Genomic DNA, 14,837 nt, shown 5'->3' on the forward strand with positions numbered 1-14,837 from the left:
CGGCAGATGCACAGGACCCTGCTCTCAAGCAGATGTGGGGAGGTGGCAGGGGGACCCCAGGATGTGGGGACCCAAGCCCAGGGGGCAGTGCGGGCCATGGGCTGAGGCTGATGGGGCCCTGGGAGGGCTTATAGACAGGTCTGCAGCAGGTGTACCCCCTTCCTATTCACCTCTCAGGTTCCTGAGCTGCAGGTGGGACAGTGAGCGGGGCACACCGAGCCTGCGGTGGCTACATACCTCACCACTCACAGAAACCCCACGGTCCATGCACAGACCATGGACAAGGGCAGTGACGCCTCATAACAGAGACACGGGAGCCAGTGGTCCCTACACAGCCGTGTTCTGGGCCTGCAGGGCCTTCGGGGTGTCCGCAAGGTGTGTTGGGTGCTCCCCAGCCTCCCTCCCAGCACACGGCTGGCGCTCCACGGGTGATTGTAGGGAGGCCTGGTTGGCCCAGGACCCTCCCCACAGGTCCCCAGGGCTGCCATCGCCGGTGGCCTGAGGCCCCTGGAGCGCGCAGGCCCTCGGAGCCCCTTCCCCGGGTGGCAGGGTGGCGGGGTGGCCGGCCGGGCCGGATCAGTAAGGTTCCAAGCTCCCCCTGCTGTCCGCAGGCCGCTCCTGGAGGCCTGACCTCCCGCTCCCGCCCGACCCCGTGCTCCCTCCCTGCCGCCCGGCCTGGCTCCGCCCGCTGCCCAGCCCCGCGGCCGCCCTGGCAGGCGTGTGGGCGCCCCCTTCCGTACGCACGTCTCTGCGGGCCCCTTCAGCCGGCAGCGGCCAGACCCTCCTCTCAGAGGCCGCCCCGGACCCCGAGCGGCCAGAAGTCTCATCCTGGGCCCCCTCCCCACAGAGTTCCCATTTGGGGACCCTCTTCCTGGATATCAGCCCTCCCGGGGGGCCCTGCTCTAAGCAGAAGCCTCTGACCGGAGGCCTGCCCAAGCAGCCCTCCACCCTGGGACCCCTCCTGCCCCCAAACAAGCTCAGGGCCCTGCTGGCGGGGACCCTGGAGAGTCGGGTCATCGCCAAAAGAGGTTTGACTTCCAGATCTCAGGCCTCCCTTCCAGCCCCCCAGCCAGAGGGCCACCTGATGTCCGAGACGTGGAGGCATCAAAGGCGAGGGATGGAGGCACCATGTGGCTGGGAGGGAGGGAGAGAGGAACCAGAAGGGCACAGGGTCGCTACCCAGCACCCAGGCCCTGGGACCAGCTGAGACGATGGGGTGGAGGAGTGGCTCCTCGGGGGCAGGTGAGGTCACGAAATGGGGAGTGGCCTGCGGCAGAGGAGCAGCTGGGACGAGGGGAAGAAGCTCCAGCCCCCGGCCCACAGGCCCACTGGCCCACGGGATGGTACAGAGGGGCCTCCCCTCCCTTGGTTGTGAGGTGCCACCCTGCACCCAGCCGGGGCCTCAGAACCTGCAGGCTGCTCTCAGGAAGCACAGATGACTCCCCTGGCCTCTGCACCAGGAGATCTGATGCTCAGAAGGCCACGCCGGGTGCCCCCCAGGCTACCCCATAGACAACTCGTCCTGCCCTCACATGGACTCAGACACATGAGCCTGCTCTGGGGGCAGGAGTCCTGGTCCCACAAAGACCCCAGGCTCATGCACACCCCACTGCCTAGCCGGATGGTCACACACAGACTCCTGCAGGCACTGCCCTGGCCCTTGGGCAGATGGCCCTCCAGCCAGGGCATGATTGGGCACTGGCTTGGTGGCCCCGTGTTCTCTGGCTGCCTCTACCCCTGCTTCTAACCGCTGGACCACAGGCCTGGCCCCCAAGGAGGCACACAGGGTCTCAAGGGGGAGGCACCCGGCCCAGAACCAGCCTTGTCCAGTGGGATGGGGGAGAGGCCTCTGCTGCCCAGCCAGTCCCCAGCCCTGCCTTCTTCTCTCTGACCCACGAGCACCATGGCTCGTGGCTACATCTACAGGTGGAGAGCCCACCCTGGCCCCAGTCTGTGCTTCCAGCTCTTTTGCCAGCCTCCCAGTCCAACCTCCAGCCTCCAGCAACCCCCTGGGCCTCCCCGTCCTTGTGGCCCTCCTCGGCACTGGACCTGGCCAGGGGCAAGAGACCTCTCCACTGACCCTGACCTTGGAAAAAGGAGCTCCCAGGGTCCAAGCAGGCCCACCCCACAGAGCAGCCCCTCGACTCCTGCAACTGGGAGTCGGGGCACGGAGCCCAGGCCCACACTGCGGCAGATCAGGGGTGCAGACAGCTCCTGGGCAGGGGTCCTTGTTCTCAGGATACTCTGAGACCTAAAGGACTGCGGGGGAAGGAGACGGGGATGGGAAGGGTGGGGGCTGCAGGCTGAAGGAGTAGCAGGTGTTCAGCACAGAGGCAGCAGCACAGGCCCATAGACCTGCCTCTGGCCGTGGGAGCCCCAGGGATCCAGCGGCACGGCCCCTTCTGCACCAGGAGCCCCTGACAGGTGCCCAGCTGCCCTCCCTTTTACCCCTCTGCTCAGCCCTGAGCTGGCTTTGCACCAAGATGGCACAGGATTTGCTCCACCCAAGTGAGCAAAGGGCTAGTTCCTGCTGTGGAAGCACCAGCCTGCTGTGGCTACAGGTTGGGGATACTGTGTGTCCCAGGACAGGGACCCTGGAGGGCTGGGGCCTGCCCTGGAAGGGATGTCCTCAGACCCCAATGACCATGCCTTCCTGTCCTCCCTTCACCCATCCATCCCCTCTTGCCCTTCCCCCCACATCCTACTCCCTGCAGTCTTGACCCAGGCTCACAAGAACCCAGCTCCTGAAGCCAAAGAAGTTCTGGAAACACAAATCTAGAGGATGAGCCAGGGTGGACATGCCTGAGGTCAGCTCGGGAGTGAAGCATAAGTGGTGGTGCCCAAGGACTCTGCTGGTCTCAAGGTCCCCAAGAAAGGGACATGCAGTTCTCCCAGGAGCTTTGGGCCATGTGGATTGGGGGCTCCTGAAGCCATTCCCCAAGACCTTACTGGGGGAAGATGCAAGGGGCCTCATGTGCTGGAGGGACCAGACACTGGGGGCACACTCAGGCCACCCCAGTGGCAGGACTCATCAAGATGCTGCAGAGCTCCGAGGCCCCTGGACGTCTCTCCACGCTGGTGAGTGGGGTCAGGCCTGAGGGCCAACCAGAGGATGTGGGAGCTCCACTGACCAGCCCGAGGCCCTGGCCTGCTCAGCAAGAGAGAAGGCAGGGGTGGCCACGGGATGGGGGCCCATGGGCCACAGCAGCTCCACCCACTGCTCAGGCTCTAACCTGAGCAGGGCCAGGGTCCTGTACCTAAGGGGACCCAGGTGGGACATAACAGGGTCCCACAGTGTCCAGGCCAGGCTCTGGAATAGCAGAAGATGCCAGAGGCCAGGACCCTGGTGCCTGAGCCTGCCTCTGACCCCAGTACCGGGCAGAGCAGCACCCACCGCAGGGGCCTGCAGGCCAATGAGGGAGATAGAGGCGAACTGCACAGGCCTCTGTGATGGTCACTGACTCGTCCTCATCTGCAGGGTCTGCTGCTGGAGTTGTGGGGCCCACTCTCACCCCCTCTCTGGGGCTCCTGGGTCCCAGGGTGTCTGTGGTGGGCTTCAGGACCCCGTGGACATCCCTGGGAATGGGAACCATGTCCTTTGGGGCCACATGGGGAAAAGGGGTCCCTGAGACACATGCTGGCCCCCCCTCACAAACACTTAGTGGTCCAGGAGAGCTCCCGGCCACCCTGCCTGGGCCCGGCCCCCACGCAGATCCTTGCTCCCCTTGAATCCTTCTAATGGGATGGGCCCAACTACCCCAAAACTGCCAGGCCCTCTTCCCCTCGGCCTGCCCGTTCAGACAGTGCATTGCAGCTGGAGAATCCTGCACACAGACCAGAGTGCTGACAACATTAGGATCCCAACCCAGATTCGGTCACTGTCAACCAGCAGCCCCTCGATTCACTGTCCAGATGAATTTCAAGCAAGACCCAGACACACATCATTCGGCCACAGGCCCTCCGCTCTCCATGGCAGTGCCTCCCCTCCCACCATCACATCTGGAAGGTACTCTGGTCATCCTTGTAGGTCCTCACATTTTCCCATGTGCCTCACAAATGGGTTTGGGGTGACTTCTTCACATCTAGATCCCACAGAACTCATGTCCTACCATGTCTCTGGGGCCCCCTGTTATTAGTAAGTCCCCCGTACAGTTCTCATCATTGAGTTTTTGAAGGAAGAAGTTTATGTGTCTTACGGGGTTTCCACCATCCCAGATATTATGGATGTTGTTTCCACACTCTGCATTTCTCATTAGACCTGATTGATTTGAGGTCAAGTTTTTCAGCAAGACTGCCTCAGAGGTGGAAGGCACATGAGGGCTGGTGTGTCCCCTCCACTGTCAGTGGGCGGGGTGTGGCCAGCTGGAGCCACCTGCCATCAGGTTCCCCATCTACAGTTGTCAAGGTTTTAGCAGCTTCTAGTGAAACTTTGGGACACTTGCTGACACTTGGCCAGCAAGCCACAGCAGCCATAGACCAAATCCTGCTCACCACTGTTTTGTAAATAAAGTTTTATTGGAACATGGCCTCACACATTTGTTCACATACCATCTATGGCTTCCTTCGTGGTACAATGGCAGCAGTGGGCTGGGTCCTAAGATCCCCCCTCACCCCACAGCTCCACTGTCCAGATTTCTGGCCCTAATTCCCAGAAGTTGAATACAAAAAAAAAAATCACTCTTGTGCTTCTGTTATTTGGCGAAAAGGGTTTTGCAACTATAATTAGGCCGATCAGTGTGACTTAAAAATAGAGATTCTTCAGGTGGGCTCAATCTAATCACACAAGGCCTTTAAAAGCAGAGTTGTTCTTTAGCTGGTGTCAGAAAAGGGCATCAGAGCAGTTCTCAGGGAGACTTGACATGGGGTAGGAGGCTTCCCCAAGACTGAGTGATGCCCCTGCTCACAGCCAGCCGGCACACGGCACTCGGCACCCTGCGTCCTGCACCTACAAAGGGCCAAATGCTGCCGACAGCCCGACTGGGCTCAGAATAGGTTCTGACCTTGCTTCCCACCTATGAGGCCCTAAAACAGAAAGTCCATCAGAACCACCTGGACATGTGTCCTTCAGGATGAGGCCGTGTCAGCTGTAGGGCCACTTGCTTTGCGGGCATGGGGAGTGAATGCAGAGCTGGCTCTGAGCAGCCAGGGCCTGCAGAGCCCAAGACATTGACTCTCCAGCTCATTATAGAGCAAACGTGTCCCAGATGGCAGCTTCTCTGCCTTGGCTTTCCTGGTATTTCCTATGTGGTGTAAGGAATTACCACAGACATAGTGGCTCCACTGAGACAGCACCCTGATGCTGTCCTCCCATAGCCTTCATGGGTCGGCAGGCCCAGCATGCCTTGCTGGGCTCTCTGCAGGCAGGCGGCTGGCTAGGGCTGTGTTCTCATCCGAAGGCCCCACTGGACAAGGACCCACTGCAGTTGTCGGCTGAGCTCATGGCCACGAGGCAGAATGCTAGGCAGACCTGTGTCCTCCCAGTGAGCCCGTGGCACAGAGAGGATCTCCCGCAGAGAAGCTTCTGGGCTCTGACCACAGAGAAGGCCTAGAGCCTTCTCGAAAGGCTCGCCTGAGTGGCTCGAGTCCAACAGGAAGACCTCCCTGATTAACCCAAAAGCAACTGCTTAAGGGCCTTAGCTAACTCTGAAGAATCTCTTTGCCTTTGCCCTAGTCCTGGCGGGCAGCGAGTCACCGGCCCGGCGTGCATCCAGGGCGTGGTGCATGCCTTCATGACTCATGGGGTCACCACGAGGTGTGTCCCAGTTTGCTGTCCCCGTTCTCTTCACTGGTGCCCAAACTGCCTGTCTTTGGCCAAAGGGAACCCCTCCCCATTGACCAGTGAGTCGTCCTGAAGTGACACAGTGGACTGGACAATAACCGTGCATCTTGTGCAAGTGTTGTCTGGTCCTGGAACCAGCCATTTCTCCAAGGATCCTGAGAGCTCTCCACAGGGATTCTTGTGCGTGTTCAGAGGCCCCACTTTGGACAGCAGAGTCCTCAAGGCTGCTGATTTGGCCACTGTTTCTAGGTCTTTTGGGAAATAGAATTGGGAAATTCATGTTTTTTTCCAACTTTTTTTTGTTGTGGTGGTGGTAAAATAACACATAGCATAAAACGTACTGTCTTCATCTAAGCCACAGCTCAGTGGCTCTATGCACATTCACACTGTTGTGTGGCAGTCCCTGCTGTCCATCTCTAGGACTGTCCATCATCCCAAATGGAGACTCTGTCCCCAGGAGACACTGCCCCCATCCCTCCCCCAGCCATGTGACCACTGTCCACTCTTTGCCCCCAGAAGACACTAACCCTGTCCCTCCCCCACTGTGACCACTGTTCACCCTCTGTCCCCAGGAGATAATGACCCCTATTCCTCCCCTGGCCCAAGTGACCACTGTCCACTCTCTATCTCTGTGAATCTAGGGACTCCAGGGACCGAATGAGGGTGTAATCTTGCAATGTTTTTGTGACTGGCTTAGGAAAAACATATTTTTAAAAATAAAATACATTCTGGAATCACACTGTATTTCTAATTCGAGTGTGGGATTTCAAGATTTTTCTTGACTCCTTAAACTGTATATTTCAGTCTGTCTTATGTTGGAAATCTTGTTTCCTAATGGCACTTAAAACGATTACACACATACAACCCACTGTGACAGATGTCCTCAAATGACTGTGTTTTAAAGTGTCTTGAAATAAACTTTCTGGATGGTTAAATCACCAACTGGATGGCCAGCCCAATTCACTTTTTCTCACTGTCTCTCACTTGGGGACTTGCTTTTGCCACTTGGGCTTTCTTGTGGTTTATTTTTTTTTCTTGTGGTTTATACTACCTCACACATTTCTGTGATTTGAGATCACAGTGGACACAGGGCAAGGCCACCCCCACTCCCTGGCTCCTTTGGGCTGTTTCCTCTCTTGCCTGTAGGAACTTCTAGCTGCCTCCTGTTTAAAATGTTGTGTTTTCACACCCCAGACCTTTGGTAACACAACGACTGCTGGTGCCCCTGTACTTCCCACCGCAGTCCTGGAGGTCAGCTGGCCACACCATGTGGACCTCTCCCTCCTTCATCTACCACACAGGACTCAGTGAGTGTGGGACCTGTGGCTTATTCATGTGGGGCATGTGGGGCACTTCCAATTTTGTGCTTTTACCCCGTGTGGCCATGCCTGGGCTGACATAAGTGCTTCATGCACATTTTGAAGCTGTTGGGATTGTCCTCATTCAGAGTGGACCTGGTCCCAGATAACACCTGTGTCCTTGGGCCACAGTCTGGATGTTGCCTTGTCCCAGGAGTACCCTGTGGCTCTCAATCACTGTCTTCTCATGCATTTACCCAGAGCACAGCACTTACTCCACATCCTTGGGCCCAACACCAATGGGTACGTGCTTTCCGGTGAGCATTACACATGACACATAGATCTTCCACTTTGCACCTTCTCTGTGTCCATCCGTGTGCCTCTACCTGACCTCCTTGTTTCTGACCTGCCAGTCCCTCCCTCCCTCCACTGCTCCTGCCCAGGAATCTGTCCATATCCGCAGCCTGTCCCACTTCTCCTTCCACACAATGTGGGCATTCAGATGCATTGCTGTCGGCTCCACCCATTGGAGAGGCTTTCGTCCTCCAATATCTTTCATGGCCACCTGTGACTGGACATCAGGCAGCTGCCATGTGTTTCGCCTTGCACCTGCACCTGAGCCAACCCTTCCAGAAGGCATGCTCAGGCTTCCTCCTTCTCTTTTTCTTGGTCATAGGGGACTGCCCTGTGGCCACAGGCATGAGCTGGGTTGGGAGGCACTATGGTGGGCGACATGGTGGTCTAGACTAGTTGGTCATGTAGCTTACATGTGCACTCTGGTTCTGCTTGGGGTGGATCTTGGAATACCATTTCCACCATGGATTTCTGGTGGTCCTATGACGGATGTGCACAGACAGCAGAACCCGTCCATCCAGCTCACATGGGCAGTTCTGTCTCTGGCAGCAGCCGCAGCATGCAGAGGCTGCTTCTCAAAACATACATGATTCTGGGCTGTATCCCCATTGCATCTGATTCCTTGGTTGACACTTCGATACCATAAGATCTGGGATGCCTGGGTGGCTCAGCGGTTGAGTGTCTGCCTTTGGCTCAGGGCGTGATCCCAGAATCCTGAGATCGAGTTCTGCATCGGGCTCCTTGTGAGAAGGCTGTTTCTCCCTCTGCCTATGTATCTGCCTCTCTCTGTGTGTCTCTCGTGAAGAAGTAAATAAAGTATTTTTTAAAATACCATAGGATTTGTGGGACTGTATGCTTCAACAGGCGAGGCTTCTCGCTCTGTAGCCTGGGCCTTCCCCAGGGCCTGTCTAGGCTGGCAGCCTTCTGTGCCTCCCAGGTTATGGGCCAGAGCAGAATTCCCAAGTGTGGAATATGTTTCCTCCAGAGCCCAACAGAGAGGATAGGGCACTGTTCACATTCACTCAGATCAAAATGAAAATAGAGAATTTTACTTTTAATAGCTCTAGAGTCACCTGGTCTGAGTGCTGACCCATCACCAAGATGGACCCATACACCCCAAGACCACCCTTCTCTGTGATTGCACATAAAGAAGTTTCTACATTCTGCTGGGAGGCAATTAAGGAAATGAGCAGGGACTTGTAATTTATAGCAAAATGGAGAATACAGGGCTTAAATATCTCCACACACAAAATAGCCACATGGGAAACTGATCCTTTTAAACACTACAGCTAGGCTTTCCAGAGAACAAAGGCAATCCCCAGAGAGTGGGGAGGAACTCAGTGTCTGAATGGCCAAGAACATTGTTTTGACCAACTCTGCTGCTGAGAACAACTAGAAAAGCTGGGGGTGGGGGGTGGGGAATGCCCTCAAAGACCTTTTCAAGACATTAGAGAGCTTATCATGGTTATTATCTGTCCAAGCCAGAACAAAAGAGGGAAGGAGAGGGGGGTAAGGTCAGCCTCTGGGACCACTTTTTCTCTTTGGGAGATAACACTTTCCTGCAGCAATTTCTGTCACTGAAATTTTGAGGAGTTGAGGAGAGCTACGAGTCGTCTTCCACAGCGAGAAGGACAGTGTCTTAGAGACACTGACAGGACCCTGTGCCACCCTCAAGGAGGAAGAATGAGCTGAAGTGGATTCACCCTTTCAAGAACTGAAATCCCACTTGGAATCAACTCAATGCTTGCCTGAACTTAAATGATTCTCCTTTGTATGGTCACCCAAGAAAACCCTCTCTGGAGGTGATAATATCCTGCAGAGCTTCTAATTATCTCTTGGATTTTTTAAGCAGCAGGCCTGGTGCTCTATCAGAAGTGAGCACACATGGCAAAACATGGGGACTGACTGTGAACAGAAGTAAAATAAACAATAGGAAAAGACCCACGAAAGATTTGGAGCTAGAAGTGTCTCTAACATCACTACTAATAATCCTCAGATTGTGATGTGCAAGAACTTAAGGAACCAGGTGGAGAAATTTGGCAGAAAACTAGAAATTATGAAAAAGAATCTAATGGGATTTCCACAAAAGAAATCCCCTCAGTGGTGTTTTGATGGATCTAACAGCAAATTAGATGCAGCTCAAATGAGAATTCTTAAACTGGAAGAAAGACAAAATGACTTTTAAAAAACACAGAAAGGAACAGAAGAGCTATACAGGACATAATGGAAATATCTCACATGTAATTGGACTTTGGAAGGAAAGAGTGGCTAGAACCCAAACACTATGTCAAAGACATCATGGCTGAGACTTTGCAAAATGGACCCAAGCACCAAGTCACAGATTAAAGAAGCCCTATAAGCTCCGAAACAAAAACAAAAACCCCACAGCTAGACATATTACAGGTACTAAGGACAGAGAAAATCTTAAAGAGGGCCAAGTAAGAAAGATAAATTACCTGAATGGAAGCAACAAGTAAACTGTCAGCCACCTTCTCAGCAGAAATACTAACAAAACCCACAAAAGATGGAGTGATTCCATCGAAGACTGAAAACAAAATCTACGGACCTAGAATTCTATACTCATTGAAAATATAAAATATCCTTTAAAAATAAAGCAAAAAACTCAATGACAAGAAAACACATAACCTGATTTAAAAATGAGCAAGAGACCTGAATAAACATTTCTCAAAAGGAAACATACAGATGGCCAACAGATAATGAAAAGCTCCTGGGCATCACTCATCACCAGGGAAATGCACATCAAAGCCACATTGAGCTATCACATTGCACCTGTCAGAATGACTAAGAATATAAAAGACAAGAAACAACAGGTATTCATCAGAAAGGATGTGGAGGAAAGGAACCTTCACGCACTGTTGGTGGGAATGCAAACTGGTGCAACCACTATGGAAAATAGTATGGAGGGTCCTCAAAAAAATGTAAAAATAGCAATACCATGTGATCCCCAATTCTACTTCTGAGAATTTACCCAAGGGAAATAAAAACAGGATTTCAGAGAGATCAACACCCATGTTCATTGCAGCATTATTCACAACAGCCAAGAGATGGAAACAACCTAACTCTCCAATGGCAGATGAATGCATGAAGAACATGTGGCACATGCATACAGTGGAATATTATTTGGGTTTTAAAAAAAGAAAGCAGTCCTTCTACTTGTGACAAGATGGATGAACCTGGAGGATATTATGCTCAGTGAAATGAGTCAGACCCAGAACAACAAACACTATCTAATCCCACTGAGATGTGGTATCTAACAAAGTCAGTGTTATAGAAACAGAGTTGAATCCTACAGTGTCGACTACAGTAGGCAAATATACAATCAAAATGATGATATGTAAGAAACTTTAAAAATATGACCCCTGGTCAATAAAAATAACAGTTAATTGAAATAGATTCCCAAATGACTCCAAGTTTGGATTTAGCATTCTTTAAGCAGCTATTATAAATATGTTCAAGATTTAAAGGATAGTCTTAATACATGAACATAAAGGAAAATGTTGAAGAGGAATTAAGATTGTATAGAACCAAACAGAAATTCTAGAACTCCAAAGAACAATGCAGAAATGAAAAATTTACTGAATGGCCTTACTGGCAGTATGACTACAGAAGACAGTATCCGTGTAGTCAAAGACAGACCAGCAACAATCATCGAGAGAGAGAGAGAGAGAGATCCAGTGACCTATCAGAACATATCAAATAGTTTAGTGTAAGTGTAATTGGACTCCCCAAGAGCAAATAGAGTGAGAAAGTCACAGAAATAAATATTTAAAGAAAACTGGATGAAAATTTCACCAATTTGACAAAAAACATTGACTTTTAAGTTGAAGATCAGTCAGGATATTTAAAAAGAAAATCATATCTAATGATACATTACCTACCAGGGCTAACAGTACAGATTATGTCTGATTGCTCACCTAGAACAATGCAGGCCAGGAGACAATGGAACGATATTTAAAAAAAAAAAGATTTTTATTTATTTATTCATGAGAGACACACAGAGACAGAGACATAGGCAGAGAGAGGAGCAGGCTCCTCGCAAGGAGCCTGATGTGGGACTCAATCCCAGGACCCCGGGGTCATGATCTGAGCTGAAGGCAGACACTCAACCACTGAGCTACCCAGGTGCCCCTGGAATGACATATTTGAAGTGCTTTGATATACACACACCTGTCAACCAGAATTCTGTATCTGGGGAAAGAAGCCTCAAAAATGGGAGTGAAATAAGAGCTTTTAGATAAAAGGTGAGAGGATTTATTGCCAGCAGACCTGCATGAGGAGAAATACTAGATGATCCTCAAGGATAAAGAAAAATGACACTAGAGAGAATCTCAGTGATCCACCTGATGAAGACTAGTTGTTGCTTAGGGATGGATTGGGAGGGAGAAACAGACACTAAAAGGATGTGAAGACATTTGAGGGTCTAATGTATATCAAAAGTTAGCAAATTGTACACTTTAAATATTCACAGTGTAATGTACAGTAATAAAGCTCTCTTTTAAAAGCTCAGGAAGTTTTATAATGGTAAGCTCAGGAGATCTGTAAAAGTGTTTTCTGACTCTGAAAATGTTGTACAGGACTTGACTGGTGAAAACCAGTGAGTAAATAATTAATTACAAGGTACAACCAGATATTCAGGGCAGCTTAGTCATGGTAGCCCCAAGCTGGAAACAACTCAAATGTCCATCAACTGTTGACGGAACAAATAAATCTGCCATAATCGAGTCCAATAATGACAACAGATCTACCACTGAAACACACACCAACACGGGTGAATCCTGCAGACATTATTTTGAGTGAAGGAAGCCAGATGAAAATTAATACCTATGAAATTAGAGCAAACAAAACTCATTTATTGTTGACAGAAGTCAGATCAGTGGTTGCCTGGAACAGACACACGGGAACTCGAGGGTAGGCAGTACAATGTGGATTAACTGCAAAGGGACATAAGCCGATTTCTTGGAGAAATGGAAATGTTGTATATCCTAGTAGAGTCAGAGTTCAGTGAGTGTGCCTATTTTAAACCAAATCATGCTCCACAGACTTAAAGTCTGTGTATGCGATTGTATTTAACTATATCTCAACAAAGTTGGCGAAGTGCATCCCCACAAACAGTGAAAACATTATGTATGAAGCTGGAGAGCATCTGTTATTCAGATCTAAATGGCTCCTGAAACTCAGTAAGGAAAGAGCAGGTAATCCTACTGAAAATTCAGTAAGTGACCTGAACTGGCACATCACAAAATAACATTTCCAAATTTCATAATTATATTAAAAATGTGCTATTGACAGTCGGGGAAATGTGAATTGCAAGTATAATAATATGACACTCCCTACGTGGGTGATAATATAAAACTGAAAATGCCACATGCTAGGAAGGATGTGGGGCCTCAGAGGCCCTCCTACGCTGCTGCAGTATATCCATTTGTGCAAAAACAGAGGGTGATATTGTTGAAACTGCCACTTGAGTACATCAAAACTTATCAAATATTGATAAGTTCATATATACATGTGCCTATGTGCATATGTACATATATATACACTTATATATGCATGCATACATATACACAGATGCAATGCATGCACATACATATACAACACATGCATACAAGTGCATACATATGTACTGTGTGTACATATATGCACGTGTGCATGCATATATGCATGTGCATGCAGATTCATATATACACGTGCCTATATAAATGTACATGCATATACATATACATGCAGGCACACATATTCTGCATGTACAGCACACGTACACATGCATTAGCACATATGTATGCAAATGTGTGTATGCATCCATCCATACCCACACATTCCCACACACATGTACATATATGCCTCTGTGTGTGCACACATACTATATGCACACATGTACACAATGGATATGCAACCATATACATGTGCACGCACATGCTTATGCACACACATACATGTACACACGCGCATGCATATATACATGCACACACACATGCATACACACATCACGTATCAGAGATATATGCTGGCTCATTTGCATCCTTCATAATGTATGCCTCTGTAACTCACTCACTTTCATTGCCTTGGAGTACTCATTGTGTAACTATCCACATTTATTTATCCACTCTACTATTGATGGATATTGGACGATTACCAAGATTTTGGCAAAGATGGTACTGGGATGGTATCAGAATAATATGCATCGGGACAGCCTGGGTAGCTCAGCGGTTTAGCACTGCTTTCGTCCCAGGGTGTGATCCTAGAGACCGGGGATTGAGTCCCGCGTCAGGCTCCCTGCATGGAGCCTGTTTCTTTCTCTGCTTGTGTCTCTGCCTCTCTCTCTCCTTGTGTCTCTCATGAATAAATAAATAAAATCTTAAAAAAAGAATAATATGTATCAATGGCTAGCAGTTACTAGGTAAGCAAGAAGAGGTTATGGTTGCACGGGGATTCTGAGACATTTCTGGAGTGCCAACCATGTCCCGTGACTTGACCTGAGTGAGGATTGCATGACAGTTTCCTCTACAACCCTTTGTTGAACTGCATACATGTGGATTATGCATTCTTCTTCATACTTCACCATATGAATGGATGAGTGCATGATGGATGAAGGTACATCTATTGTTTGCATCCTCAATATTCTAAAGATGCCTGTTATCCCCAAAAGGACCTAGAGATTAAATGCAGTTTGGATCAAAATTCTCACTGACGTTTTGTGGGAATTGATAAACTAATATCTATGAAGAAATGTAAAGGGCTAGGAGGACCAAAACTCTGGAAGAATGAAAAGTCAGGAGAATGTCCCCAAGCAGACATCAGAGCACACAACTAAGATAGTATGGTATTGGCATGCACATTGAATGAATACCAATCAGAAGGGGGTAGAATGGAACTCCAGAGGCCAGGCCATGCGTATTTGAACAGTAGACATAGGGTGATGCTGGCGCTACAGGACAATCACTCTAGCACGTGGTGCTGGGACAAGAGGGTATGCATGTGGATGAAAAATATGCAAACCATTTATGTAGGTCAATGTCCCCAACATTTAAGAAAGACTATGGGAGAATATTTTCACGACCTAAGGCAAGAAAAGCTTTACTTAAACTAAATTTGAAAGGAGAATATAATCGGTTTATTTTACTACATTTAAATCTAGTTAACTCTCTAAGTTCCACTCTAAGTATCCAGACATCATAAAAAGGGGTTTAAGGAAAAGCCACAAATTGGACAATGTGTTTGGAACACACTTAAAAGCAAAAAAGTAGTGCCCAGAATAAATGGTCAACTCTCGCAAATCGGTAAGGAACCAGAAGAAATAACGCAATAGAGAATGGGCAAACTATTTAAACAGCCATTCTGCAAGCACGGAAATTCAAATGGCCGTTAAATGCCTAAAAAAGATATTC

This window comes from Canis lupus, chromosome 21 (genome assembly GCF_048164855.1).
Source record: "Canis lupus baileyi chromosome 21, mCanLup2.hap1, whole genome shotgun sequence".
NCBI lineage: Eukaryota > Metazoa > Chordata > Mammalia > Carnivora > Canidae > Canis > Canis lupus.